Here is a 24820-nt window from a genome sequence, read left to right on the forward strand (position 1 = left end):
CATGTCCCAAGATGAGACAAACTCAGTGGTCTTTGCACATGTAGGGGATACAAGCCACTCACATGGAACATTATGAGGGGCATTTTCGATATGTCTAAACCAGAGTTTGGACATTTAGTGAAAAACATGCAAAAATCCAGTAGTGAACATGGCCATTTTCAAACCAGAAAAATGTTAAACTTTTTGTTTCAAAAATGGCCATTTGCTAGATGTTTTTGTGCTCAGTACATCTATCTTTTAAGACCATTTTCAGAAAAAAAAAAAAGTCCAAGGGAAAAACACACAAGAACAAACCACTGGGATGTATGGGAGGGGCTGGCATTCTTAGTAGACTGGTCACACAGACATCCCAGCAGAGCAGTAGACTTCACATAAAAGGTCCCAGGTACACATCTCACCATTACCACCTTATATTATATGGTGAGCCCTCCAAAACCCACCAAAAACCTACTGTACCTAACCATATACCTCTACAATAGCCCTTTTTGCCTGCAAGTATCAACTATATGTAGGTACAGTAAGTCTTTGGTGGGTTTTGGAGGCCTCACACTTTCCACCACAAGTGTACCAGTTAGAGTGGGATATGGACCTCTATAGTCCATTGCATGGACCACAGGCTACACCAGGATATGCTTGCTGCCCTAATAGGACTGTCCATAACATCTGAAGCTGTCTTAGAGACTGATATGTACTGTGTCTTTCACTGCTTTGGGGGGGTGGGAGGGGGTCAGTGACCACGGGGAGTGGGGGGGGGGAGTAAGGGGCTTTATCCCTTAATCTCTCCAGTGATCATGTAGGGCATTTTTTGGTCACTTGGGACCACTTTTATCAAGCCACGCTAGCAGTTCCTTGTGCAATAATACCAACAAAGCCCATTCACTTTGAATGGGCACCATTGGCATTACCGCCCAGGAACCACTAGCGCAGCTTGATAAAAGGGAAAGGTGGAAATGGAATGGGACTTGATTTTACCACCTTTCTGTGTTTTTTTTTTGCAGCTACATTTAAAGCAGTTTACAATACAGGTACTTATTTATACCTGGGGCAATGGAGGGTTAAGTGACTCGCAAGGAGTCACAAGGAGCTGCGGCCCTTAGTTGTGATTGAAACAAGTCTACCCAAAAACATATTAATTTTTACCCTAGACATTTTCGCTTTGTTCCATTATTGTAGAAAAGTCTATCTTTCGGTGCCACCTATGTCCCATCCAAAACACGCCCCCATCGTCCATCAATATGGACCCATTTTGTAGGGCAAATCAAAATTATTTGTTCAGTTCAATAACTTGATCTCTTCCAGATTGTCTCAAATCCAAGGGAATGGGTATTGCAAATATCTTATTATCTTGAATCCTCTGGGATAATTAATTTTATAAAATCCTTTTTGTACGTATGTGACAACACAGATGTGTAAATAGTGTCTTCTCCGAAGACAAGCAGGCTGCTTGTTCTCACATGTGGGTCGTTCTCGTCAACAGCGTGCATCTAAGGCTCCCCAGCAAAAGCAGGGAACGGGCTTTTGACTGGCTCCAGTTAATCATAGCCTCTGTAAAAGTGTCCGTACCAGACAACTTGCTGGTTGGAGGGAGGTTGATATTTTTTCACCAAAGGTGGCCTCTCATAACCTCTGACCGGTGGGTCCTTCAAATAGTCCAGTCAGGATACACCCTCAATCTGGAATCCAAACCTCCAAATTGCCCACCGGAAGCTCATTCTTACAGTTCCCAGCACAAACAGGTACTTGCAGAGGAACTCTCCACCCTTCTGAAGGCCCAAGCGGTCGAACCCGTTCCACCAGGGGAAGAAGGGCTGGGATTCTATTCTAGGTACTTCCTTGTGCAGAAAAAGATGGGGGATGCGTCCCATCCTAGACCTGAGGGCCCTGAACAAATTTCTTCCCTGAGAAAATTTCAGGATGGTTTCCTTGGGCACCCTTCTTCCCCTGATTCAAGAAAACGATTGGCTATGCTGTCTGGACAAAGGATGCTTATACACACATTTCGATACTCCCTTCGGCTGGGAACTCAGCACTTTCAGTACTGTGTACTGCCCTTTGGTCTGGCGTCTGCGCCCAGAGTGTTCACAAAGTGCTTAGCGGTAGTCACAGCGTCGCTACGCAGACTGGGAGTGCATGTGTTCCCTTATCTCGATGATTGGCTGGTGAAGAGCACCTCAAAGGCAGGCGCTCTACAGTCCATGCGAATGACTATTCAGGTGCTAGAACTACTAGGGTTCATGATCAATTACTCCCAAGTCCCATCTCACCCCAGTTCAAAAGTTGGAATTCATTGGAGCTCTGTTGAACAAAAAGACAGCTAGAGCTTATCTTCCTGAGGCAAGGGAGGACAACCTCCTGTACCTGGTGTCCATAATTCGAACGTTTCAACAGATCACGGCTCGGCAGATGTTGAGACTTCTGGGGCACATGGCCTCCACAGTTCATGTGACTCTCATGGCACGCCTGCACATGAGATCAGCTCAATGGACCCTAGCTTCCCAGTGGTATCAAGCTTAGCGCAGATTGGGTGGCAGAGCTGGTGGTGGGAGGCGGGGCTAGTGGTTGGGAGGCAGGGCTAATGCTGGGCAGATTTTTATGGTCTGTGCTGTGAAACTGGCAGATACAAATCAAGGTCAGGTATACACAAAAAGTAGCACATATGAGTTTATCTTGTTGGGCAGACTGGATGGACCATGCAGGTCTTTCTCTGTCGTCATCTACTATGTTACTATCCTGCTTATTTTCGAAGGAGATCGCTGGCCATCTTCCGACACAAATCGGGAGATGGCCGGCCATCTCCTAAACCTGACCAAATCGGTATAATCGAAAGCCGATTTTGGCCAGCTCCAACTGCTTCCCGTCGCAGAGCCGGCCAAAGTTCAAGGGGGTGTGTTGGCAGGGTATGGAAGGCGGGATGGGGCATGGTTAAGACATGGCCAGCTTTGGACGATAATGGAAAAAAGAAGGCCGGCTCGGACAAGCATTTGGCCGGCTTCACTTGGTCCATTTATTTTTAGGACCAAGCCTCAAAAAAGTGTCCAATTAACCAGATGACCACCGGAGGGAATCGGGGATCACCTTCCCTTACTCCCCCAGTGGTCACCAACCCCCTCCCACCCAAAAAAAAAAATGTTTTTGCCAGTCTCTATGCCAGCCTGAAATGTCATACCCAGCTCCCTGACAGCAGTATGCAGGTCCCTGGAGCAGTTTTTTGTGGGTGCAGTGCACTTCAGGCAAGTGGACCCAGGCCCATCCGCCCCCCTACCTGTTACACTTGTGGTGGTAAATGGGAGCCCTCCAAACCCCCCTCCAAACCCACTGTACCCATATGTAGGTGCCCCCCTTCACACCTTAGGGCTATGGTAGTGGTGTAGAGTTGTGGGTTTTGAGGGGGGATTTGGGGGGATTTGGGGGTCTCAGCACCCAAGGTAAGGGAGCTATGCACCTGGAAGCAATTTTTGAAGTCCACTGCAGTTCCCCCTAGGGTGCCCGGTTGGTGTCCTGGCATGTCAGGGGGACCAAAATCGGTATAATCGAAAGCCGATTTTGGGCGCCTCCAACTGCAGTCTGTCACGGGAACAAACAAAGTTGATGGATCGTGTCGGAGGTGTGGTGAAGGCGGGACTGGGGCGTGTTTATCGGCCGAGGAGAGATGGGCGCGCTCGGGCAATAATGGAAAAAAGAAGGGCAGCAGAAGCGAGAATTTGTGCCGCTTTTTTGGACCCTTTTTTTTCACGAACAAGTCCCCAAAAAGTGCCCCAACTACCCAGATGACCACCAGAGGGAATCGGGGATGACCTCCCCTGACTCCCCCAGTGGTCACTAACCTCCTTCCACCAAAAAAAAGGAACTTTAAAAACTTTTTTTTTCCAGCCTGTATGCCAGCCTCAAATGTCATACCCAGCTCCATCACAGCAGTATGCAGGTCCCTGGAGCAGTTGTTAGTGGGTGCACTGCACTTCAGGCAGGTGGAGCCAGCCCCCCCCCCCCCCACCTGTTACGCTTGTGGTGGTAAATGTGAGCCCTCCAAACCGCCCCCAAAACCCACCGTACCCACATGTAGGTGCCCCCCTTCACCCATAAGTGCTATGGTACTGGTGTAGAGTTGTGGGGAGTGGGTTTTGGGGGGGATCTGGGGGGCTCAGCACCCAAGGGAAGGGAGCTATGGACTTGGGAGGTATTTTACTGTTTTTTTCACTGTTTACAATTGCCCCCTAGGGTGCCCGGTTGGTGTCCTGGCATGTGAGGGGGACCAGTGCACTATGAATCCTGGCCCCTCCCACGACCAAATGCTTTGGATGTGTTCGGTTTTGAGCTGGGCGGCTTCGGTTTCCATTATCGCTGAAAACCGATACCGCCCATCTCAAATTCGCCCAAATCCGATGCATTTGCCCGGCACCAGCCGTATTCTTCAAGTCCTTACTCAAAGCCCATCTCTTCTCCCTTGCTTTTGGCGCATAACCACCTTCCCCACTCATGATACCTACACTGACTACATAGTTTGTAACCTTTAGATTGTAAGCTCTTTTGAGCAGGGTCAGTCCTTTCCCATGTTAAACTTGTACAGCGCTGCATAACCCTGGCAGCGCTATAGAAATGCTAAGTAGTAGTAGTAGTATTATCGAAACAAAAGATGGATGCCCATCTTTTTCGAAAATACGGTCTGTCCCACCCCTTCGCGTACTCGTCCTCGGAGATAGTCACCCATGGAGATGGGCTTTCGCGTTCAATTATGCCCCTCTATGTTTAGTGAAGAACTTTAAGCATTGCAGACTTGAGCACACGGTAAAATGGAATTTTCAACTTCTTTGTTATAAGTAGGCTGTATTAATATGCATCTGTTTTCCAAGCAAATGAAAAATCTCATTTATTTTGTATCTGTTAGTGGTCAAAAGTTAATTGGAATATATCTTCACTCTGTGGAAGAACCACATTAGCTTATTTCAGCTGATATTTTAACAGGAATTGCAAATGACAAGAGAAATGTTTCCTTACCAGTGCTGTAGCCAAAAATTATTATTATTTTTTTTTTTTTGGGGGGGGGGGGGGAATATTCTCAGGTTCCCATTGGTTTCCCTTCCTTCCACCCAACCCCCATCCCACTTCCAAAATTAAAATTCAAGATTCCTTAGCTGGTGGGAAAAGAGAAAATATATGGAGGGGAGACTTCATTTTAGCTACACAAATTGCTTCTAATGCAGCTGAGCAGCCAACCAACTTTATCAGAAGAGGAAACCCTCATGACTGCTATATCATTGAAGGAGGAATCTTCCCCCCCCCCCCCCCCCACCCCCACCTAGTGTGCCATCTGCTTTGTCCAGCAACCATGCTGGCTCTCAAGCTGGTTTGTTTGGGGTTTTTTTTTTTTTTTTTTTACCAACATGGCCTCTGTACTAGAAAAATATGAAGATCACTGTAATAGAGGATTTTCAGTAAAAGCAAAACTTAAATGACTTTCACACTTCAGAAAGCATGGGGGAGGGTAACCTACATGGAGTGGCAGGTGCAACCATAAAACCAAAGCTGAGGGTAACCTGCACGGAGAGACGGGTACAGCTTTAAAAACAAAGGAGGGGGGTAACCTGCAAGGAGCAGCAGCTACAACCCTAAAAACAAAGGAGGGGGTACAGAGCGACAGGTACAACCCTAAAAACATAGAAGAGGGTAACCTGCAAGGAGCGACAGGTACAACCCTAAAAGCAATGGAGGGGTAACCTACACGGAGCGACAGGCACAACCATAAAAACAAAGGAGAGGGTAACTTGCACAGAACGGCATGTACAACCCTAAAAACAAAGGAGGGGGTAACCTGCATGTGGAGCAGCAGGGGTGTACCCTGCATGAAGCGACAGTTACCCTTACCGGGCAAACTAGATGGGCCGTGCTAATCTTTATCTGCCAGCATTTAATATGGTACTATGAAATCAAATCAGGAACCTGTACATGGCAGCTTGCAGCACAGCCATGAAGCTGACCCCATATTGTTTTTTTTTATTTGTAACGCATTGATTGTATACAGTTTAGTGCCTTTTTCATTCTTTCACTGGTACATCAAGGTGGGAGGGCTGAATGCTGAAAATACCTTCCATAGTCAGTCCACTCCAAACCTCTAGCATATCTTGTTTAGAGGGCAATGTATTTACTCATAGCATGAATATGGGTCTTGTCTATGTGTGTACGTGTGCCTCACCCAGACTTGGATTGCAGATGTTTTAAAAATGAGACCCTAATATTCATCCGTGTTAGCCCAGTTTCCTGACATGAGAAACAAACACAGTGGGAAACCCAGCAGCTAATCACGTGATCCCTCTATTATAATATTGTACATGGCAGCAGTGATGCACAGACATAAATTTTAACCATGCTTACTGATGCTTGCCTTTGCTTGTGCATCCCTGGGTCTATTGCTTCAAGCAGCAAGAATCTTCACAGTTATTTAGTGAAAAGATTTTTGTGGACTTAGGATAAATTCAAGCTTTCACATATACAACTATAGTCTTACAAAGTTCTAAAGCTTTAGTAGTGTTGCGAGGCTACTCATGACTTGCTGTCTTTTGATTTTTTTCTTACATAAAGAGATTCTTAAAAAGTGGTTTCTAAATCTATATTTAACAAGGACTATGCCATATCCAGGACTAACCTCATAAGTACATAAGTACATAAGTACATAAGTAGTGCCATACTGGGAAAGACCAAAGGTCCATCTAGCCCAGCATCCTGTCACCGACAGTGGCCAATCCAGGTCAAGGGCACCTGGCACGCTCCCCAAACGTAAAAACATTCCAGACAAGTTATACCTAAAAATGCGGAATTTTTCCAAGTCCATTTAATAGCGGTCTATGGACTTGTCCTTTAGGAATCTATCTGACCCCTTTTTAAACTCCGTCAAGCTAACCGCCCGTACCACGTTCTCCGGCAACGAATTCCAGAGTCTAATTACACGTTGGGTGAAGAAAAATTTTCTCCGATTCGTTTTAAATTTACCACACTGTAGCTTCAACTCATGCCCTCTAGTCCTAGTATTTTTGGATAGCGTGAACAGTCGCTTCACATCCACCCGATCCATTCCACTCATTATTTTATACACTTCTATCATATCTCCCCTCAGCCGTCTCTTCTCCAAGCTGAAAAGCCCTAGCCTTCTCAGCCTCTCTTCATAGGAAAGTCGTCCCATCCCCACTATCATTTTCGTCGCCCTTCGCTGTACCTTTTCCAATTCTACTATATCTTTTTTGAGATACAGAGACCAGTACTGAACACAATACTCCAGGTGCGGTCGCACCATGGAGCGATACAACGGCATTATAACATCCGCACACCTGGACTCAGAGGAGTTTGAGACCGAGGATGAATCTGCTAATGAAGGATCTCTACTCTTTGAGATCGAGAGGGAGGGGGGGCCTCTCTGTGCCACTCTTAACGCCAAGCCCACCGGTGAAAAGGACAGTGAAATAAGTTTGGGCTGCTCAGCAGGGGGCGGAACATGTATCATGGGGGTGTGTAGCCCCCACTGTGCATTTGCACCAATTCATCCCCCTAAGGACAGCCCTAGCCTTATTCGGTCATGCCCACATTTCTCTAAATACAGTTCAGCTCCAAGCTTTCCTTTAAGATTCCTACCTGTATTTGCAGCATGATGGGTAGGAGGTGGAATGGGGGGGGGGGGGGAGGAGGATTCAGGATGGAAATAGCTCTAGAATCCTGTGCTGGCAAACTGACCCTGTAGCACTGCCCCCGTCAATGCCCTTGATAATATTTCTCTGCAGGTGTGGATGTTTCTTACAGCATCACTCCATCTCTAGTAGCTTGAGTGCCCACTGGAAAAAAATGGATTTTTGCCTCTTACCCCCCCCCCCCCCTCAAACCCACTCCCTATTTGCTAGTGGGACTGGTATTCTGTAGCTTGGCATTAATGTATGCCAGTACTACCTTGTCCCCCTTGTACGAATAGGTACTCTGCCATTAGAAAGGTACTGAAACTGATCAAAACCCAGTATCAGCCATACCCAGCCAGAAAGAGAGTCACTCACATTCTCTACTTACTGTTCTCCCAGGGGGGAGGGACCCACTGTAGAGTGTGCAGGGTCCTCTTCTATCAATCCCTCCTCCGATCTGCAGAACAATCCAGTTTAAATTGCTGGCAGCAGGACAGGTCTCCCCTCCCTCCCTTTGTCCTTGATGTCTAATGGGCATGAGCTCCCCTTCAGGATTCCTGGAAGCAACTGGTAATGTAGGGTGAAGCGACCAGACGATGGGAGATTGGGGAGCAGTGACTGCAAATAATAAACCAGGAGAAAGAGGCAGAAAACGGGGGAAGAGAAATCGCGCTAGCAAGTGACAGCTGGGGATGCATCTGTGATGACAGCAGCACACGCTCCAAAGAGAAATCAGGCAGGCGGGCAGAATCCACTCTGAAACGCCCAAATTTCCAAAGGAAGGAACCTGAAGGATTTTAATTAGTGTCAGCGTGCCTCGAAGGAATAGAAAAGAACTGTTTTTGCTGTTGATCAAGGCAATACTTGGAGTACATACAGGAAAAAGAAAGAGGGAGGGGGGTGAAGAAGAATGCCATAAAGGAAACCGCCTGGGTCCTTTCAAATAGAAGCCTTTCATTTGAGCAGGTTATGAGGGAGAGCCCTGAAAACAAAACTGCCACTTTCTAACCTTTCCTAATCTCAGTGTAACCATCAGCCTAGGGGAGAATGTAGGGAGCGGAAAAAAAAAAAAAAGAAGTTTAAATCCCTTTGGGTTATGTTTCAAGGCTGGAATTGCCAAAGGAGCCGTGGGATTTGAGGGCCAAGGGTGTTACTGAAAATACACAAGGAATATCAGTAATGCTTCCTCAAGGATTTTCTTATGTAGCATATGTCACTAGAAAATCACTATAAGATAAGGCTTCCCAAATCTTTCCTGGGGATGCCACAGCCAGGATATGCATGAGATAATTTTGTATATAGTGAAGCCAATACATGCAGATCTGTGTCATACAAATTCACTGTGGATATCCTGAAACCCAGCTGGCTGTGGGATCCCCAGGATAAGTTTGGAAGTCTTCCTAGAAGCATATAATATAACTTAATGTCAGTTTCCTAGTCTCGCAAATTTTTCTGAGACACGTCATAATCCAACGTATATTACAATATGCCTAATATATGGAAATGCAGTGTAAAAGATACAGAACCATATATTGCCTGGCACTTCTCCCACTCTCACTAGGGTGCTGGAATAGACAACCTGAAAACCTAAAATGGCAAATCTATAAAGGGCATTCACTTTAATGGGGGCCTGCCAAAATGACAGTATTAAAATGTTTGAATGTATTCTATAAAGCAGTGGTCTTCATTTTTAAGCTGGGACCACTTTGGTTTCTAAAGAGCTGAAGGAGAGCAGCCAAATATATTCCCATGCGGGGTCATGACACTGCTGACCAGGGTGTGTCAATGACATCCATCCCCACCAGCCCACCTTCAAACTTCATTGGGGGGGTATCCTCAAGGTTGTGAGCATTTCTAAATGCATTATCTTTTGTGTATTGAGAAATGCCTTGTGCTTCAAGCATATGGCTCTCCCCCACCCCCATCCATTTTCCCCTTTCTGTCCTGAACCTGAGTAGAGAGACAGAGTAGCAGGAAAATAAAAACAGAAAGACAGTGGGGGGCCACCCCACAGATCTCTGAGATTCACCTGGGCCTTTCATTGAAGAACACTGCTATAAAGGGAACACAGGCAGGTGCAACCTTTACAGACTAGGTGCATATACTGTAACACAAGTAAATGCTTATATGCAGTAGAGCATCTAGTGATCAGCATGCACTGTTGCATGTGTTCTTTTTCTTACCTAGGGCCTTGGATTGGTTTTTAAAGATATAGATTAAGATTTACCACTCCAGTTTTGGGGTTTGTATTATTGATTATTTGATGGGACCACATATCCAATGCCCTACCTCACCTTAATGCACTGCTGTCTCTGAAGGTGTGTTTGGTAATATCCTGAGAAAGCCACGGTCACTTTGCCCAACCCCATTCCATGACAAGCCCTTTTTTCAAATTACTAGTGCTACCACCCAGCAAATATTGTGGAAAGACCATCTTCTTATCCAAGCAGCTCACCATTTGTGTAAGGTAGGCTCCACAGCCAGTGTTGCCAGATGGAAACCAGATGGGTGGGTTTCCCACCCAATTGGGCTGGTTTTTCAGCCAGGATGCTGGAAATTTTTGAAGGCTGCGGGAAATTGGGCTTCTTTTTCGTTGCAGCTGTGCGGGGTTTACGCTTTTTTCGGGGGCTTCTATTGGTCCAATTTGGTCCAATAGAAGCTTTTCCAGGGCTTCTATTGGTCCAATTTGGTCCAATAGAAGCTTTTCCGGGGTAGGGTTGACATCAGGGGCGGGGTTAATGACATCAGAGGTGACGTCAGGGGCGGGGCTAACGACGTCAGAGGTGCCGTCAGGGGCAGGGTCGGTGATGTTGGGGGCGGGGGCGGTGATGTTGGAGGCGGGGTTTGACTTTGGGTGGGTTTTGGGCTGGTTTAGGGCCGATTTGGGGTGGGGAAAAGTTTTCCCATCTGCCCACGCTGTCCACAGCCACTGTTAACATTGTACAGCTGCACCACACCCACCCCTATCCCAAAACCCCAAACCCTAAGGTGTCTCCAAAAACATCTTTGTGAAGCCATCCTGAGTGTCCAGGGGATGCCTGTCCCGTGAATTTTCAAAACACAGCAGACTTTCATGTTTCTTTCTCTGAAGTGGCCAGGCTGGTGCCACAAGCACAGTTATCCTGAAATGGTAAGACAATGATGCCATTCTGATTGCATTTCCCACAAGGTTCAGCCATCTAACAGCTGCTATTCTGGTTCATTTCCACAGCTGAACATCAAGCTTCTGAACACTCTGGAGAAGAGGTCACTAGCCTGTCCCCCGGCCCCACAAATGATAGAGGAGGGGCAGAGGAGAAGGAAGAAGATAAAAAGCAGGAGGCAGAGGCTGCTCCAACCCCTCCATTCACTCCCTCCCAACCATCCCTCACATCTCCCTCCACCCTCTCTCTTTCAACCACTCCTCACAGTTCCCTCTACCCCCTTCTCCCTTATATGGTAGACAGGCCCCAACCTAGGATGCACTGCATGAGGTAGGGCACTACTATTTTGCAAATGAAAACACCCGGAGGCAGGAGCAATTGGGCATCACTCTTGCCTCCTGCCAGGTACAGAGTTGGAGGGCCTTGGGTTGGGGTCATGAGGTATAGAGGGAGGCCACTAGACTACCAGGGAGTATTTTTATTGCACTGGGGGGAGGGAGAAGACCCTAGGCTACCAGGGTTGTTTTTTTTTTTTGTTTATGTGTGGATGGGTGGAAGAGAAAGAAGAAGGCCATCAGACCACCTGGAAATCTTTTTTTTTTATTTAAATTGGGGGGCAAGGGGGTGCCAGGCCAGGATGGGTGCCACTAGACAACAGGGATATTTTTGGGGGTGGCAGGCTGGGAGTAAGCATGCGGTGGCATCTGTTTTGTTTTGCTTTTTTTAATGTCAACTTCCTGTCAATGCCTGAGCCAATCACTACTCAGGCACTGACAGGAAAGTTGGCATTTAGCATTGAGCCACAAATAACTGCCACCATTTTAACGTGGATTAATTTGCATGCTCATAACTTTGATCCTTCCGTGGTAATTTTTGTGTTCAAATATTATATTAGAGTGAGTACTCTACAGCGAACCTTTAAGTTTTGGCTCCTCAGTTTCTAAAAACTGTATGATGGTAGTATTTCACAGCTAATACCCATCACCCAGGTACAGAGACTCGATGGCGTACCTAGGGTGGTTGACACCCGGGGCTGGCCATTTTTTAACACCCCCCTCCAAAATCCAGTACTAGGCATACCGAGAATACAAAACACTCAGGCTGCCTTTGTATTGCACCATGGTGCGACTGCACCTCGAATATTGTGTTCAATTCTGGTCGCCACATCTCAAAAAAGATATAGTGGAATTAGAAAAGGTGCAGAGAAGGGCAACAAACATGATAAATGGGGATGGGATGACTTCCCTATGAGGAAAGGCTAAAGCGGCTAGGGCTCTTCAGTTTGGAGAAAAGGCGGCTGAGGGGAGATATGATAGAGGTCTATAAAATAACGAGTGGAGTGGAACGAGTAGATGTGAAGCATCTGTTTAAGCTTTCCAAAAATACTAGGACTAGGAGGCATGCAATGAAGCTACAATGTAGTAAATTTAAAACAAATCGGAGAAAAAGTTTCTTCACTCAACGTGTAATTAAACTCTGGAATTGGTTGCCAGAGAATATGGTAAAGGCGGTTAGCTTAGTGGAGTTTAAAAAAGATTTGGATGGCTTCCTAAAGGAAAAGTCCATTGACCATTATTAAACGGACTTGGGAAAATCCATTATTTCTGGGATAAGCAGTATAGAATGTTTTGTACTTTTTTGGGATCTTGCCAGGTATTTGTAACCTGGATTGGCAGCTGTTGCAAACAGGATGCTGGGCTTGATGGACCTTTGGTCTTTCCCAGTATGGCAATACTTATGTACTATAGAGCAATTCTACCATACCATAAACAGTCATTTCTATGAGTCACACAAGGAAAAGGAAAGCATCTTAAACACTACAGTGTGCACTAGAACATTAATTCACCTTTTGTAAAATGAAACCAGACAGAATAGTACAGATCGTCAATCCTGCACAGTCAATGCCAACTGAAAGCCATGTATTTTTCACAAACACAGATACACCCTAATCCACTATAGAATAAGAAACCATAAACTTTCTATTTAGACAAAAATTAAAATGAACCCCCAAGATGCCAGACTCTGCATACAGTGCAACACCACAGAAACAGAAAATGTCCCCTAGTACTGTGCAAAATATAAAGACAGCAGATGTAAATTTGAAAAAAACTAACAAATACCAATCACCACTTTACAAATTAACAAATAGAAATAAAAAAAATATAGAAAATAAAATAATACCATTTTATTTGACTAATACATTTAGCTTTCAGAGGCCAAAACCTCCTTCCTCAGATCAATACAGTATAGTGCTATTACAGCATCCTATCCTGACCTGAGGAAGGGGGTTTTGTTCTCTGAAAGTTAGTCAAAATGTATTAAAATTAGTCCAATAAAAAGATTACCTTATTTACATGTTCTGTTTATAAGCATTTATTAACACAGCTACAATACTACTTTATCCTAAAGCAAAAAAAAAATATATATATATATTTTATTTACAGTTTGTTGTCTCTAGTTTCTGCTTTCCTCATCTTCTTTTCACTGTCTTCCTTCCATCCAGCATCTGTCTTCGCTCTCTCTCTCTCTCTCTGCCATCCAGTGTCTGCCCTCTCTGCTATCCCCTCCATCCAATGTCTGCCTTCTCTCCCTGCCCCTTCCATCCACTGTCTGCCCCCTCTCTCCCTTCCATGCACATCTGCCCTCTATCTCTGCCCCTTCCATCCATCATCTGCCCCTGTCTGCCCTCTCTCTCTTCCGCTTCCATCCACTGTCTGCCCTTTCTATCCCTTCCATCCACTGTCTGCCCTTTCTCTTCCCTTTCAATCCACCATTTGCCCTCCCTCTCCCATCCATCCAGGGTCTGGCCTCCCTCTTGCTCCCCCTTCCATCCAGGATCTGTCCCCTCTCTCTCTGCCCCCAGTTCCAGCCCCATTATCCCACCTGCCCCTAGTTCCAGCCCCAGCCCACAACTCCCACCTGCCCCCCTTTTCAGCCCCCAGTTTCAGCCCCACTATCCCACCAGCCCCTAGTTTCAGCCCCAGCCCTTTTCTCCCACCAGTTCCAATCCCCATCCCCTTCATCCACATGCCTTGTATTAGGGCCCCCCTTTTCAGCCCCAGACCCATTCTCCCACCTGCCCCAGGCATGGCCCCATTCTCCCTCCTGCCCCCTTCTCAGACCCCAGTTCCAGCTCCAGGCTCCTTCTCCCATCTGAGCCCCCCTCCCCGACCCAGTCCCCACCTGCCTACCCTCAGCTCCGTGGACAGACGACAGCCCTCTTCTCCTGCCACCCAGCACCCTGCCTTTAAAAAAAATCTGTGAAGCGGCAGCGCAGCGCCTCGCATCTGCTCTGTGTGTAAAAGAAGCAAATCACTTCATCGGTAGTTGGGCCTTCCCTCACTGTGTCCCGCCCTCGCGGAAATAGGAAGTTACATCAGAGGTGGGCGGGACACAGTGAGGGGAGGCCCGATGACCGACGAGCGGATTTGCTTCTTTTACATGAAGAGCAGACACGAGGCGCTGCGTTGTGCTGCGCCACCGCTTCACAGATTTTTTTTAAAGGCAGGGTGCTGGTGGCAAGAGAAGAGGGCTATCTGTCCACAGAGCTGGTAGGCAGGTGGGGACTGCGGCACCAGCGGCCTTTGGGTGGGAGGCAGCAGCAGGAGCAGAGCACCCCCCCCCCACCTGCTGACACTCGGGACGGACTGCCCCCACTGCCCCACCCTTGGGATGCCACTGCAGAGACTCATTACTCATGTGTTGCATAATCTCTACAGCTAAAATACTCTAGATTTCCCGAGAGTGCAGGATGTGGCTGCAATTTGTCAAGGCAGCAGCTATATCTTACAATAATAGGAAATGAGAAGGTGTCATGATACAAATGTCCACTCCACATAGGCCATGTAAGAGTTTACCATTGCACCCTTGTTAACTTCAGTATTCACCACAACCCTGCTATGCCAAGGTGGCAATGTACAGGCCATGTGAATCAGGTACTATAGTAACTACCACTGAACCCACTCCCCTCCCCAGCCATCCAGACCTGTGAAAACAATGGACATATTTCTATTACTAAAAGGATTGACCCACATTGGGCTCAGGCCCACTCAAAATTGGGTGTCTGAATACACCCCTGCCGCCCCCGTGTAGGTTTACCATCAAAGTATGTATCATCACATTTAGGTATCTTTTTATAGACTAGTGCATAGTTGTATTAGCAGTTGTGCACATATATGCTGATATTCTGATCATTTACCTGCATATCTGTCACCTGAATGTTGCCATTCACTTTCTAGAATTGCCCCCTTGGAGTAATTATATAAATAAGATGCTAACATTTACATAGTGAGTACATGCATAAATGTTTCAAATAAACACATATGTGCATATATAAATCCATGTCACAAAATGCCTAGCCACCCACCTCGGGTTGGGGTTACCCCGCGGCCATTTAGAGGGTCTATCCCCAGAACTCTCAGGTCTGCTTGCACCTGCTGCTTGTGCTGTATACTAGCACCTTCCTCCCACTGACTGGGTCTGAACCACTTCTGGTTGAGTCTTCTGCTCTCAAATTATCCCTAATGATTTCTAGGTTACTGGAGGCCACATTCCCAGTGGCCCCACAGTTCCCAGAAAGCACTCACAGACCCAACACACTAACCACTAGGATCCTTTATCAGTCCAGACAAGCAGAGTCAACAAACTGAAAATGTTTGTTGTCAGAATTTCAATAGTGGACAAAAAAATGTGCAATCAGCAAACAATAACAGGTAACTGAAATATGGATCAATTACACAACTAACTAAACATTTGTTTACTTTCTAAAAAGTACCTGGGAAGATCAGGACATATAACTGTTCACCGATCCTCAGTAAAGAGATCTGTCTCTTTTCTCCCTGGCTAAGACTGGAGGCAAAACCAGTACACTCTAAAGGAAATAAGCTCCTGGGCTAATCAGAGCCCAGAACAACAAAATTCAAAAGTACACTGCTTCTTACTTCCTATCTGTTTACTAAAACTAATGAAAGAACATTCATTTCTCTTTAACAGCTTTACAGCAAAGAAACACCACCTGCTGGTCAAATAGGAGAAATACACTTCAGGTCCTAATTAAGGCAGGAAAATATCCTATACATTTTACAGGCTTAAAACGCACTGTTTCTTCACAATCCGTGTATGTGCTGTTCTGTAAATATACACGCCTCTTACCTAGCGTGTACTTGTCAGGTGAACATACACATGTCCAGAGTCTAGACAGGACTCATATGCACATTATGCATGTATCTCCAGCATCTAATCATGACCCTTTATTGGTAGTATAAGTGATTGTGCCTAACCACATTATGTACATATGTACTTGGTTATACTAGTATTCTATAAGGAAAAATAGGTACCTGCTTTCCTTTATAGAATAACCTCTTAATTTTAGGCATCACTTTATATAATTCCTCTCATTGTATCCATAGGTATATAAATGTTTTAAGTATTGCTATTTAGCATTTTCATTATGTTGGTTCTTGTGTATGTTTCTTTGTTCTTATGTTATCCTAAACAGATGAGTCACTATCCTTGTTCATCATGGGCTGTAAATGTTATATTAATTAAAATATTCAATGTAATAGAGGATGAAAGAGACTCAAATATTGCAAATTACTTCACTCTTTCAAAATACCCAGCTTGCAGTCTTATCCATCTATTAAAAATCTCACTGGGGTACAAAACATTCAAGGGAAAGAAAGCCCCAGATTCATCTCTCCACATCTGTTCAACAGAAATTTTATGTGGCAGAATCAATGAGGGTAAGTAAGATCACTTCATCGGCATAAAAAATCCCTGAAAAATATTTGTTAAACCTCCAGTGGTTTCAGCATTTCTCAGAATTACATGGATCCCCAATCATGACTGTTTAAACAAGCATACTTAGCTTTAAAATGTGTGCGACTCCACTTCTATTTCAAACATACACCGTTAATGGCCACAATTTCGCCAAATACCTGTGTCAAGGTGCAACTTATTTAAAAAAATAAAATAAAACAGTGCTCAAATCACTCTATGAAACAATAATGTTGCATTATTTGACAAAGGTACATGACATAGATGTCTAGTCTGTACAATGGTCAGTTTCCCAGGGGATCTGAATTATTCTTTTTGTAAGAACCTTTGTCTGCTAAGCACTTCCCTTTCAGATAGGTGATGTCATTCACAGTGAAGGAAGAAGGTTCAAAGTTCCTAAACAAACTGCAGCTTAGCAGTGCAGGAGTGGCCTAATGGTTAGTACAGCAGGCTTTGATCATGGCAACCAGGGTTTGATTCCCACTACAGCTCCTTATGACCTTGGGCAAGTCACCTAACCCTCCATTGTTCCAGGTACAAACACCTAGATTGTGAGCCCTCTAGGGACAGAGAAAGTACCTTCATATGATGTGTACAGCACTGTGTATGTCTAGTAGCACTATAGAAATGATTAGCAGTAGAACTCATTAAAGTGTAGTTTCAGGTCTCTGTAATATTCTATTCAGTATGTATACATGTAAGGGGACGGGGCTAGATAAAGATGTTAGTGTTTATTGACAAATAATTTCACATTTTCATTCTTGCTAGAAGATGAGGCATAAATTCAGTTTTGTGATGTCTAAAATTGCATGGACATGAAAACTGAATTTGTGTCATTCCCCCTCTCATTCAGTATAGGTGTCTTTCCAAGATATTGCTTTATATCAGAGGAGGCAATTCTATTTTTAAGGCTTTTCTATTAAGTACATATCTTATCAAAATATAATAAACTAATGTTACTGTCTCTGTTATATGTTTCAACATAACCAATACTCTTGCCTATCTTCATGACAAACACACAATTATTCCTAATATGTTAAAATATTATAATTAATTATCTGACTGTATCATATTTTTGATGTTTTTCTTGAATGTAAGCCACATTGAACCTGAACTTGTTCGGGATAATGTGAGATACAAATGTCATAAATAAATAAAAATAAATTATATAAATTGGTGCCAAGATGTAGGTACCACAATGGGACATGCTTAGCACTAATGGCTTCTAGGTACACCTAATTTTGGGGGGTCAGCACCCAAGAAAAAGATCTGGGTGTATAGATAATACACTGAAATCTTCTGCCCAGTGTGCGGCAGCGACCAAAAAAAGCAAACAAGATGTTAGGAATTATTAGGAAAGGGATGGTAAATAAGACCAAGAATACTATAATGCCTCTTTATCGCTCCATGGTGCTACCTCATCTTGTGTATTGCGTTCAGTTCTGGTCACCGTATCTCAAAAAAGATATAGCGAAATTAGAAACGGTTCAAAGAAGAGCAACCAAAATGATAAAGGGAATGGAACTTCTCTCATATGAAGAAAGACTAACGAGATTGTGTCTCCAGCCTGGGAAAGAGACTGCTGAGGGGAGATATGATTGAGGTCTACAAAATCCTGAGTGGTGTAGAGATTTTTTTACTCTTTCCAAAAGTACAAACACTAGGGGACACTCAAGGAGGTTACATGGAAATACTTTTAAAACAAATAGGAGGAAATATTTTTTCACTCAACAAATAGTTAAGCTCTGGAACTTTTTGCCAGAGGGTGTAGTAACAGCAGTTAGTGTATCTGGGTTTAAAAAAGGTTTGGACAAGTTCCTGGAGGAAGTTCATAGTCTGCTATTGAGACATATAGGGAAGCCACTGCTTGCCCTGGGATTGGTAGCATGGAATGTTGCTACTATTTGGGTTTCTGCCAGGTACTTGTGACCTGGCTTTGCCACTGTTAGATACAGACTGGGCTCGATGGATCATTGGTCTGACCCGGTATGTCTATTCATATGTCTTTACAGAATACTAGCACAAAGCCACTTTGATGCACTGAAAGTTATTTACTTATTTGTTGCATTTGTATCCCACATTTTCCCATCTATTTGCAGGCTCAGTGTGGCTTACATAATGCTGGAGTAACAGTCGCCACTTCCGGATCTGAGAAATACAGATTGGTATAGCATATACATTATACAGTGTAGCATTATTATTCATTGATGATAGCATAAATTACAAGGTGGTATTGCATTAGAGTTCATAAATGATAGAATAAAGTAAAGGGTGGTTAGATAGTCAAATATAGAAAGTTCATTTATGGTATGGACAACAGCTGGTGTTGCATAGTACGCTACACGTGTCTGAATTGTGAGGTAGTCCAGTGTAGGGAGTTTGGTTTTGTTTAGTTTTATTGATATTTCGTTCCGTTAGGCAATGCTGACTTATGACATGTCAGTGGCTGGCGTATATTCATGTGCCTAGGTGCGCCATGCAATATGTATAACTCATAGTAATCTATAAGTTGTTCACATCAATTAGTGACACACCGAGGACATACCCATGTTCCACCTATCTGTACGCCCCCTTGCAGTTGTGCAATAACCCCCAGATTCTATTAAAGTTGCCCACATTTGGGTGCAGATCCCAGATCAGTGCCCAAAGTGATTAGTTAATGGGCTCCAATGATTTAATGATTGGTCTAACAAACACTTAACTGGCACTAATTATGATTTGGGCACTGATTTGGCTACACGCTATTCTGTAACAATGGGTATCTAAATTGGATCACATGCAACTCAGAAGGGGGCATGGTAAGGGCATGGGCAAACCTGGGTTATTCACAAGAGATGCGCAGAGTGTTACAGAATAGTGGGGATGCACGCCCAATTTGTCAGCCAGGATTTATACCAAGGCTCAGCTGGCATAAGACCTGAAGCCCAAAGTTGAGAGCCAAATTCGATGCTCAGTGCTATTCTATAAAGAGAGCTCATCCCAAAGTGCCATTTATAGAACAGCATTGAGCACTGAATTTTAGCAGTGCCGTATTTTCAGCAACATTTATAGAATCTGACCCTAAGTGACAATGAGGGGCATTTTCGACATGACATCTAAGTCCGATTTAGGATGTTTTGCTGAAAATGTCCAAAACTCGAGTGGTGAACATTGCGATGTTCAAACCAGACAAGCATCTATCTTTTTGTTTCAAAAATGGCCATTTGCTAGATATTTTTGTGCTTAGTGAATCTATCTTTTAGGACTATTTTCAGATAAAAAAAATAAACAGTCCAAGGGAAAAACAAAAGGAATCAAGCCATTGGGATGTAGGAGGAGCCAGCATTCTTAGTAGACTTGCCACACAGACATCCCAGTAGAGCAGCAATGGGGCACCCTAGGGGGCACTGCAGAGGACCTCACATAAAAGGTCCCAGATACACTGTTACCCCCTTAGATTGCATGGTGAGCCCTCCAAAACCTACCAAAAACCTGCTGTACCCAACTGTGCACCACTGCAATAGACCTTCTGTCTGCAGGTGTCACCTGTAGGTTTTTGGTGGATTTTTGAGGGCTCACACTTTCCAACACAAGTGTAACAGAGTGGGATATGGGCCTGGGTCCCCTTCTCTACAGTGCACTGTACCAACCACTAGGCTACTCCAGGGACCCACTTGCTGCCATAACATCTGAAGCTGTCATAGAGGCTGATATGTACTGTTTCTTTCAATCTTTGGGGGTGGGAGGGAGTCAGTGACCACTGGGGGAGAAAGAGACATGCCTTAATCCCTGCAGTGATCATCTGGTCATTTGGGGCACCTTTTTGTGACTTAGTTATGACAAACAGATCTAGACCAAACTGTCTAACATTTAGCCCTGGACATTTTTGCTTCGTTCTATTATGGCAGAAAAATGTCCAAGTTTTGGAAACGCCCATATCCCGCCCCCAGCACGCCCCCTTGAGATTTAGACAAACTGCATAGAAAACAGTCTTTAAAATGTGTTTCAAAAATAGTGATTTTCATATTTTTCTGTTTAGCCCCTAAGGCATACTTGTTACAGAATAATGTTTAGCACTTATGTACATAACTTTAAATTATTGGTGCCAATCACACATGCACGTTCTAGTAGCCTGTAACATACATGTGCTATTGGCACATAAATTTAGGTGTCAGCTTATAGAATTGACTTTGAGGCCTTCTTCCTCAGCAAAGGTAGCCAGTTCAGAGTCAATTTCATTGTTGAAGATGAAAAAATTTTCTAGTCAGGTAATTTTTCTAGTCAGACTTGTACACCATTACTGGATACGGATTAGTGATATAAAGAGAGAAATTCCTTAAAGTTCCTTGTTATTGTTATTATTATTACAAACAAATAGACAGAGAAAAATGCAGATAAAGATCATGAGGGGCATTTTCGAAAGGGACGTCCACGTTTCAATTTGGACGTCCTTGCCAAACGTCCCGATCCAGGGGCGGGGAAACCCATATTTTTGAAACAAAATGGACGTCCATCTTTTGTTTCATAAATACTGTCAGGGACGTCCAAATCCTTAAATTTGGTCGTCCTTAGAGATGGACGTCCCTAGACATGGACGTTTCTGATTTTCAGCGGTTTGCAATAGAAATCAAACAAAATAAAACATGGAAAAGAAAATAAGATGATACCTTTTTTATTGGACATAACTTAATACATTTCTTGATTAGCTTTCGAAGGTTGCCCTTCTTCCTCAGATCGGAAATAAGCAAATGTGCTAGCTGACAGTGTATATAAGTGAAAACATTCAAGCATTACTATGACAGTCTGACAGGGTGGGAGGAGGGGGGTGGGTAGGAAGTATGCATGGGGACATCAAAGCATATCATTGATATTCTAACAGGATGGGTGTGGATAGGTGAGGGGAGGGTGATCAACAGAGACATACAGCTTTATGGTTTATAATGGGCTAGGAACCCCAGATCCTTGTTAAGTCCTTTCTGTTGGGTGTTAAAATATTCAATCATTCTGACTTCAAAGGTCTTACGTTCTTGTATGGTTTTAAAGTTACCTTTCAGGATTCTCACTGTGAAGTCACTGGTACAGTGTCCTGGTCCTGTAAAATGTTGACCAACAGGCGTGGGAACCCTGCTGGCACCAGTATTGTTCATATGATGTCTATGTAAATTGAATCTTGTCTTAAGCATCTGGCCTGTTTCTCCAATATAGCATCCTTCGTTACATTTTTTACACTGAATGATATATACCACATTGGAAGATGAGCAAGTGAAAGATCCCTTTATGTTGAATATCTTTCCTTTGTGGATGACTTTGGGGTCCTGTGAAATATTTTGGCATAGTTTGCAACTGGATAAATTACAGGGAAGTGTGCCCTTCTGTTCCTTTTCAGTCTGTGATGGAAGTTTACTTCTGATTAGCTCTTGTTTTAAATTGGGTGGCTGTCGGAAGGCCAGTACTGGTGGGGATGGGAATATCTCTTTCAGTAATTCATCCTCCTGGAGTATAGGTTGTAGATCTCTTATGATTTTCCTTAGTTTTTCCAGCTCTGGATTGTATGTCACTATAAGCGGGATTCTGTCTGTGGATTTTTTCTTTTTGTACTGTAGCAGATTCTCCCTGGGTGTTTTGAGGCAGGAGGCAATATTCTTGGAGATTATTTTGGGGTTGTAGCCTTTCTGTTTGAAGGATTCAGTCAGGTTTTTAAGGTGTCTGTCTCTGTCCCCTGGGTCAGAGCAGATACGGTGGTATCTTGTGGCTTGGCTGTAAATGATGGATCTTTTTGTATGTGAAGGATGGAAGCTGGAGTTGTGGAGGTAGCTGCATCTGTCTGTGGGTTTCTTGTATATAGATGTTTGTATACAGCCATCACTGATTGAGACCGTGGTGTCCAAAAAATTGACTTTTTCTGGGGAGTAGTCAATTTTGAATCTGATTGTAGGATGGTATGTATTGAAGGCAGAATAAAATTGTTTCAGAGTTTCTTCACCCTCCGTCCAAATCATAAAAATGTCATCGATGTACCGGTAGTATTTTAGAGGTTTGATCTGGTATGTATTCAGAAATGTCTCTTCCAGCTCAGCCATAAAAAGGTTGGCATATTGGGGTGCTGTCCTGGTGCCCATCGCAGTGCCCATTATTTGCAGATAGATATCATTGTTAAAGTGGAAGTAGTTGTGAGTTAAAATGAATTTGATTAATTTTGTAATAGTTTCTGGTGAGTATTGATGGTTCAGTGTGGATTTTTTTAGGAGTCTTCCACATGCAGCTATGCCATCCGCATGTGGAATGTTGCTGTATAGTGATTCTACATCCATCGTGACCAGAAGGGTGTTAGGTGGTAGTTGCTTGATATTTTTCAATTTATTCAGAAAGTCTGTGGTGTCTTGTATGAAGCTGTTAGTTTTGTGTACGAGAGGTTTCAGAATTCCCTCTACGAATCCAGATATTTCTTCCGTGAGTGTGCCAATACCTGATATGATTGGTCTGCCAGGGTTTCCCGGTTTGTGGATCTTGGGTAGCATGTAGAATGTGCCCACGGAAGGTTGATTTGGTATGAGTTTCTTCAGGTGAGGTTGCGCTTGTGTAGGAAATGTTTTCGAAACCAAAGACGTCCATATCAGAAACGACCAAATGCAAGCCATTTGGTCATGGGAGGAGCCAGCATTTGTAGTGCACTGGTCCCCCTGACATGCAAGGACACCAACCAGGCACCCTAGGGGGCACTGCAGTGGACTTCATAAATTGCTCCCAGGTACATTGTTCCCTTACCTTGTGTGCTGAGCCCCCCAAAACCCACTACCCACAACTGTACACTACTACCATAGCCCTTACGGGTGAAGGGGGGGGGCACCTAAATGTGGGTATAGTGGGTATGTGGTGGGTTTTGGAGGGTTTGCTGTTTCCTCCACAAACAAAACAGGTAGTGGGGGGGGGGGGGGGGGGATGGGGCTGGGTCCGCCTGTCTGAAGTGCACTCACCCACTAAAACTGCTCCAGGGACCTTCATACTGCTGTCATGGAGCTCAGTGTGACATCTGAGGCTGGCATAGAGGCTGGCACGACATATTTTTAAAGATGTTTTTTGAGGGTGGGAGGGGGTTAGTGACCACTGGGGGAGTAACGGGAGGTCATCTCCGATTCTCTCCGGTGGTCATCTGGTCAGTTCGGGCACCTTTTTGTGCCTTAGTCATAATAAAAACAAACACAGTGTGGAAGAAAGCCAAGTCCAAGTGACCAGCCCAAACATAGAAGTAAGAGCTCCAAACAAAGTTTATTGGGACCCTACACGGTCCATGTTTTGGTGGAAAGCCTTCTTCAGGGGTCGATAGATGAGTCCTCTGCTAAACGCCAAAATGACTTTTAGTGCTTGCAAAGCACGAGTTTGAGGACGGTTTGGCTGCATCCCTGCTCGTGGACTCAGCGTTCTTATTATTGCTTTAATCTTTAGCGTCCTCAAACTCGTGCTTTGCAAGCACTCAAAGTCACTCTGGCGTTTATCAGAGGACTTATCTATCGACCCCTATCTATTGCCAAAACACGGACCGTGTAGGGTCCCAATAAACTTTGGAGCTCTTACTTCTGTGTTTGGGCTGGTCACTTGGACTTGGCTTTCTTCAACCCTGTGTTTGTTTTGCTTGTGTTATTGTGGAAGGACTGGCCACCCCTTTTTTCTCCTTAGTCGTAATAACAACAGGTCTGGGTGAAAACGTCCAAGTGTTTGTCAAGGACGTCCTTCTTTTTTTCCATTATGGGTCAAGGATGTCCAAGTGTTAGGCACGCTCAAGTCCCGCCTTTGCCACGCCTCTGACACGCCCCTTTGAACTTTGGCCGTCCCTGCAATGGAGTGCAGTTGGGGACGTCCAAAATAGGCTTTCGATTATACCGATTTGGACATTTCTGAGAGAAGATGTCCATCTTCCGATTTATGTTGAAAGATGGGCGTCCCTCTCTTTCGAAAATGAGCCCACATATGGCCTCTCCAGTCTGCCCATCCATGCAATCTACTATCCTTTCCTCTTCCTTAAAGATCCTATCTATTCATCCCAAACTTTCTTGAATTCAGATACAGTCTTTGTTTCCACCACCTCCACTGGGAGGCCGTTCCACGTATTCACCATTCTTCCATGAAGTAGCATTTCCTTAAGGTTACTCCTGAGTCCTTTTTCACCTTCATCTTATACCCCCTCATTCCAGAGCTTCTTTTCAATTGAAAAAACATAAGAAGATAAGCATTGCCTTACTGGGACAGACCTAAGGTCCATCAAGCCCAGTATCC

The 24820-nt window shown here is 44.4% G+C and overlaps 1 protein-coding gene and 1 long non-coding RNA gene across 2 annotated transcripts in view; both read left to right on the forward strand.

Annotated features, from left to right (window-relative positions):
• Positions 1–24820, forward strand: part of CACNA2D4 (calcium voltage-gated channel auxiliary subunit alpha2delta 4) — a 531111-nt gene that overhangs the window by 391004 nt on the left and 115287 nt on the right.
• Positions 664–23676, forward strand: LOC115477757. Its single transcript, XR_003943372.1, has 3 exons — positions 664–716; positions 5659–5661; positions 23632–23676. It is a non-coding gene; the product is annotated as an uncharacterized LOC115477757 (long non-coding RNA).

This window comes from Microcaecilia unicolor, chromosome 9 (genome assembly GCF_901765095.1).
Source record: "Microcaecilia unicolor chromosome 9, aMicUni1.1, whole genome shotgun sequence".
NCBI lineage: Eukaryota > Metazoa > Chordata > Amphibia > Gymnophiona > Siphonopidae > Microcaecilia > Microcaecilia unicolor.